Source organism: Eumetopias jubatus, unplaced genomic scaffold (genome assembly GCF_037043125.1).
Source record: "Eumetopias jubatus isolate StellerSeaLion01/CBP00866 unplaced genomic scaffold, mEumJub1_p1.0 scaffold_1, whole genome shotgun sequence".
Lineage (NCBI taxonomy): Eukaryota > Metazoa > Chordata > Mammalia > Carnivora > Otariidae > Eumetopias > Eumetopias jubatus.
This window is the reverse complement of record NW_028274807.1, coordinates 113,850,793-113,857,326: the sequence shown is the minus strand read 5'-3', so window position 1 is coordinate 113,857,326 and position 6,534 is coordinate 113,850,793. Positions and strand designations below refer to the sequence as shown.

The window sequence follows — 6,534 nt, the reverse complement described above, 5'->3', positions numbered from 1 at the left end:
TTATTTATTTGTCAGAGAGCACAAGCAGGGGGAGAGGCAGGCAGAGGGAGAGGGAGAAGCAGGCTTCCGGCTGAGCAAGAAGCCCCACGTGGGACTCAATCCCAGGACCCTGGGATCATGACCTGAGCCAAAGGAAGACCCTTAACCAACTGAGCCACCCAGGCATCCCCATCAGTAATTTTTTTAAGTTTTTATTTAAATCCTAGTTAGTTAACTTGTAGTGTAATGTTGGTTTCAGGAGTAGAATTTTAAAAATAGAGAACGCCTCACAAATCTGCGTGTCATGCTTGCATAGTGGCCATGCTAATCTTCTCTGTATCATTCCAGTTTTAGTATATGTGCTGCCGCAGCAAGCACATCCACATGCAATTTTAGAAGCTCAGAAAGATATTGTTGAAGCAGAGAGTATAAAGAAAGAAGAAAAGTAGACCAACGACAGAAATTTGATGGGGGACTTATATGCAAAGTTGGGAGTTAAAGCTTGGTTTTTGCGACAAATTAAAAAGATATTTCAGTTCCAAAGACCTGTTGTTGGGGGAAAAAAGTCTGGTTCAGGACTCAGAAAACCATCTAATCTGGATGTATGAATTCATTATGCCTTCAACTCTACTTCATTCAACATAAATCTCCAGTCACATAGGCTTTATGTCAAACCTATAGTGAATGATTAAAAAATAATTCAATCTTCAACATACTCGTAAGGAATGCCTATCCCTTTTTTGAAATGTCCTTATTGTGAAGTTGTTCTGTTATTTGTGTTGCTATTGCCAACACTATCACAAACCTACTCTAGAAGCATTACAGAGTTATTCATCACAGCACTTTGGGCAAAACATTAGCTCTGAAAGAATGGGGCAAAGCATATGTCCCCATCCGACCACTATCTTACGTCTTAGGATCTCACAAACACAGTGTTTTGTTTTCTCTAGAAAAGATTCGAGGAGAACCTGGGTGGTTCAGTCGGTTAAGCGGTTAAATTGGTTAGGCAGTCTTCTTTCGGCTCAGGTTATGATCTCAGGGTCCTGGGATTGAGCCCCTCGTCCAGCTCTCTGCTCAGCACTGAGTCTGCTTCTCCCTCTCCCTCCACCTCTCCCCCTGCATGTGCTCTCTCTCTTGCTATCTCTCTTTCTCTCTCAAATAAATAAAATCTTTTTTTAAAATAAGAAAAAAGATACTAGATATTGCTCTTACTTTCATCAAAAGATATAATATTAATAAGTTAATAATATTAAGCAAAATAATAATACTAAGTTCAACTTTACTATTTAATCTTTAATTTTCATTATTATTTCTACACTTTTGCAGGAATGGTATTTAATGTTTTAGTCATGCTTCCATTAATTTGTAATAGAGTGTTTACTAGTTCATCTTTTTTTTCACATACATTAATCTTTGTTTTTTCAGGGTTTTAGAAACCTATAATCCGATTCACCAAGCAATCTATCCATATTTTCTAAATATTATCCAAACCTTAACATTCTCTGGAAGGGGGCCCTGCTTATCATAGACAGAATAAAATAATCCCTTCCTGGGGCGCCTGAGTGGCTCAGTTCGTTAAGCGTCTGACTCTTGATTTCAGCTCAGGTCATGATCTCAGGGTTGTGAGATCAAGCCCCAAAGTGCTGGGCATGGAACCTGCTTAAGATTCTCCCTCTGCCCCCTTGCACTCTTTCTCTCCCTTTCTCCCTCTCTCCCTCTCTAAAACAACAACAACAATAATAATAATAATCCCTTCCTGTATTTTGATGCTTCACCCCCACATCCAAATAAAATAAAATCAATCCTGCTGCTGCATGGAAAACTCCAAAATACTGCCTCTCTGTGGTAGTATCTTGTGGTACTAATATCTTCCCCTGATTTTATGACCCCAACTTAATTCTGTAGTATTCAGCAAAAAGAAAAAAAAATCCCAATTAAAGTGTGCTAACTATTCAATAGAGATATCTTCTCCCAGTAACAAAAAATACCTTGGAAAAGAATCTTAACAGCCTCTAGATTGTGGCACTATCATACCATCAATTAGAAAGATTTTTTTGCAGTGGAATAAATAGAATCATAGGGGAGGGAAAAGGGATGAAGCCAGCTGGTGACTCAGGAGCACCCGAGCAGGATAAGTAATATCCCCAATTCCCAAAAGATCATGTAAGCCTCCAGTACAGGTATTAATTCACAATCCCCATTTAGGATGAGTATTAAGAAAGCCACACTAATTCTCAAGCTAATAAAGAGGACATTCTTGGACAGCAAAGCAATTATCTTCCCAAATTTCCAGCCTTCAGAATGCAGCAACAAATTTAGATTATATAAGGCAGATGTTGGCAAATTCCTGACTGCCTGATAGGCAAGAAGAAACAACATTTTCCCAACTCAAACACTATGCTCCAGATATATTTTGTTGGTTCATAAAAGCATGACTAGGCTGTCAAATCATCAAAATTATCAGCATTTACTTATTTCAGATAACAAATCATTTCCTCAGATTGGAGCACCTGACTTAGGCTCAGGTCATGATATTGGGGTCCTGGGATCGAGCCCTGGATTGGGCTCCCCATTCAGTGGGGGAGTCTGCTTGTGTCTCTCCCTCTACCCCTCCCCCTACTCATGCTCTTTCTCTCTCTCTCAAATAAATACAATCTTTAAAAAAGTCATTTCCCCAGAGCTATTATAAATCTTGCAATATTCAAAGCCTTTTGTGTAGTCATTAATTGATGAAAAATTTTTCTCCCTATATTTTCCTGGGGAAATGACTTAATTAGGGGAGCATTTACCTTTTTCAGCTTAAAAAGTTGTAATAGGACCAATATATCATTTTTAAAGGCAGAAGTTTACTAATTTGACCAATTATTGCAAGATGAATTAAAATAAAATACAAGACAATCAACATAGTTTTTCTAGACCACTAGAGAGCACTTTGCTCCCTAAATAAAACACAGAAAAATAAGGTAATAATGAAGTATATAATTTAAGTTACATACTACTAAGCAGATAGTATTTGGATACTTTATTCTGTGCTAAATTGTGCTTTCAAATTTCTACCTGCTGTGTGTATACTGTCCTTGTGCAAGTCCTACCTACACACATATTCTGGCACTAATCTTGATTCTGACAGCTTCTAAAAGTTCCTTTCATGTTAGGTGTCTATATCACATCACATATTTCAGCCTTGGAATCACAACTTTCAATGGACCAAGGACTGAGAGTCTCCTTTTCTCTCAAATAAGAGTTCACTAAAACAGTGTGTTCCCATATCATATCTACTGCACCCTTATTCCAGGGTTTTCAGAATAAAATAGGTTTCTAGTGAGTGATTTGGTCTTGCCATCCTTAAGAAATGCAGTCCAGGGCGCCTGGGTGGCTCAGTCGTTAAGCGTCTGCCTTCGGCTCAGGTCATGGTCCCAGGGTCCTGGGATCGAGTCCCATGTCCGGCTCCCTGCTCAGTGGGAAGCTTGCTTCTCCCTCTCCCACTCCCCCTGCTTGTGTTTCCTCTCTCTCTGTCAAATAAATATGTTTTAAAATCTTTAAAAAAAAGAAAAAGAAAGAAATGCAGTCCACACTCAGGACTTTAATCTCACTGTTTTCACTGAGAACTTTTCGTTCCAAAGCGTGCACAAATACCACAAAGTTGTGAGAAGCACAGATTTGCCTTTCAAAGAGATTGCAATCTCTGTAATGTGCCCACTCCCATAAATAAAAGCTGGATGGAGACCAGAAGACCCAAGTCTGGTCCCAGACCAGCTATGTTGATTTAGAATCAGTTCCTTTCCATAATCCTCATTTTTTTATCTGTAAAATAATGATCTCCACCAAAAACAAGCCTCTCTTATACTATATTCTAGTTCCTAAGTTGTCTAAATGATGAAAAATTCTCTAGACTCTCATTTTTTGTTTTAGCCAGATTTCATGCTTACCTTTCTCTCACTAGATCCCTAAAGGTAAATGGATCCCTTCAAATTCTTTCAGGCAATATTAGTGGTATAAAAGTTCTCTAAATGTTTATTTCAATATAAAAAAGATAAAACCATGAAAGTGTCAAATTCTCCAACTGTGAATCTCTCTAGGGGTGTAAAAACATTCTTTTGAGTTTGTGTGTGTGTGTGTGTGTGTGTACACAAAGCTGTTCAGAACAAACTTGTGAATGCCAGAGGGGAGGCAGGTGGGGGATGGGTGAAATAGATGAAGGGGATTACGAGTGTACTTGTTGTGAGCGCCAAGTAATGTACAGAATTGTTGAATCATTATATTGTACACCTGAAACTTTAAAAATAATAAAATGTTTTAAAAAAGAATAAAAAGAATAATTCCATATATGAAATCACTGTTTTGTTTTGTTTTTTAACTCTCAACATTATAGAAAATTGAGAGGACATTTGCTCTTTTAGACCTAAAAGGGCCTGGGTGGTTTTTCAGAGACTATACACAAAGAAAGTGTAGCCCATCAAGTTCATCAAGTTGGTAAACATTTCCACCCAAAAAAAAAAAAAAAACGGGCATCTAATAAAAGTTCTCCTGCTCCCAGGAACACAGTTAGGCTGGCTATGCTCTCAGTTTTTCAGCAGAGCATTTCAATGCAGGTTGGCACAACATGTTCTGGGATATCAGCTCCAACTCCAAAATATAATGTGTCCAGTGTCAGGTTAATATCACTGCAGCCAATATGAATGAACTGCTTCTTTATTTTTATTTCATAGTTGTGTTGTACCAATAACCATGCTGTTTTAAAGATATAATGCATTGATTAGGATAGGAAAATAGTTAAGAACTTGCTATAAAGATGTAATTGTGAATAAATATTTTCCACATTTACAAAAGCATACACATATGAAAACTATTCCCAGGCAGCTGCTATGTAATATTATGCTTTTTAATAAATGCCAACATATTAAAGGAGTGACTCAACCAGTATCTAAATTAAAGCTCTCTCGCAGAAGTTTATTTAATAAGATAGAAAATCTAAAATTTGAAATATAACATGATCATTAGAAAAGATGGCATATTATATCAATCTTACTTCTTAGCAAACAGTTAACTTTATCATTTGTTACTTTGGCTAAAAACAAATTTTTAAAGACTATCTCATTATAAGTATCATTATCCTTGTATAAATGAACAACCTTTCTAAAAGATTTTAAACTCTTATAAATTTGTTTCAATCTGTGGGTGTATACATATGTGTATATGTATAAATATATAGATACATATATAAAGCTAATATTTTAAAGTATATTGACCAGTTGAATGATTATCTTAACTTAATTCATATTTATACTTCATAATATAAGATGATCATATAAACTTTATTCTTCCACCTTAGTTGATTAAGGTCATACAACCATATTTCCAAAGTAACGTTTGCTGATATTGAAATCAACAAATATTACGGAGAAAATTTTCCTTTGGGAAAGAAATTATAATTAACTCCCATCCTCATTACTAAGCATACTAGATACTAAAACTTGACTGAAGTATTTTCTTGGTCCACCAATAAGCTTAAACAATAATGTACATTTTCTTACAATCTGACCAACCACAGATCAAAGTCCATGCATATTTAGGAAACTTTATTTTCCCTATCATCCTTCATTTCAATAGCTGTGCTATGGTCTTGCCTTAAAAATCTTCATAAGAGAGAGTGGATATCTACAATCAAGAAATGGGCAGAAGACATGAACAGATATTTTTCTAAAGAAGACATCCAAATTACGAGTGTACTTGTTGTGAGCACCAAGTAATGTACAGAATTGTTGAATCATTATATTGTACACCTGAAACTTTAAAAATAATAAAATGTTTTAAAAAAGAATAAAAAGAATAATTCCATATATGAAATCACCGTTTTGTTTTGTTTTTAACTTTCAACATTATAGAAATCCTCAATGAGGATCAAAACCTCAATGAGATACCACCTCACACCAGTCAGAATGGCTAAAAATAACAAGTCAGGAAACGACAGATGTCGGCAGGGATGCAGAGAAAGGGGAACCCTCCTACACTGTTGGTGGGAATGCAAGCTGGTGCAACCACTCTGGAAAACAGTATGGAGGTTCCTCAAAAGTTGAAAATAGAGCTACCCTATGACCCAGCAATTGCACTACTGGGTATTTACCCCAAAGATACAACGTAGGGATCCGAAGGGGTACGTGCACCCCGATGTTTATAGCAGCAATGTCCACAGTAGCCAAACTATGGAAAGAGCCAAGATGTCCATCGACAGATGAATGGATAAAGAAGCTGTGATATATATATATATATATATATATATATATATATATATATATAGGAATGTTATGCAGCCATCAAAAAGCCATCAAAAGGAATGAGAATTTGCCATTTGCAACAACGTGGATGGAACTAGAGGGTGTTATGCTGAGTGAAATAAGTCAATCAGAGAAAGATATGTATCATATGACCTCACTGATATGAGGAATTCTTAATCTCAGGAAACAAACTGAGTGTTGCTAGAGTGGTGGAGGGTGGGAGGGATGGGGTGGCTGGGTGATAGACATTGGGGAGGGTATGTGCTATGGTGAGTGCTGT

General features: G+C 36.6%; 1 non-coding gene across 1 annotated transcript; it reads right to left on the bottom strand.

Moving 5' to 3' along the window:
* Positions 1–250: 250 nt before the first annotated feature.
* Positions 251–357, bottom strand: LOC114209169 (U6 spliceosomal RNA). The gene has a single exon (XR_003609267.1). It is a non-coding gene; the product is annotated as a U6 spliceosomal RNA (small nuclear RNA).
* Between the last annotated feature and the right edge of the window lie 6,177 nt (positions 358–6,534).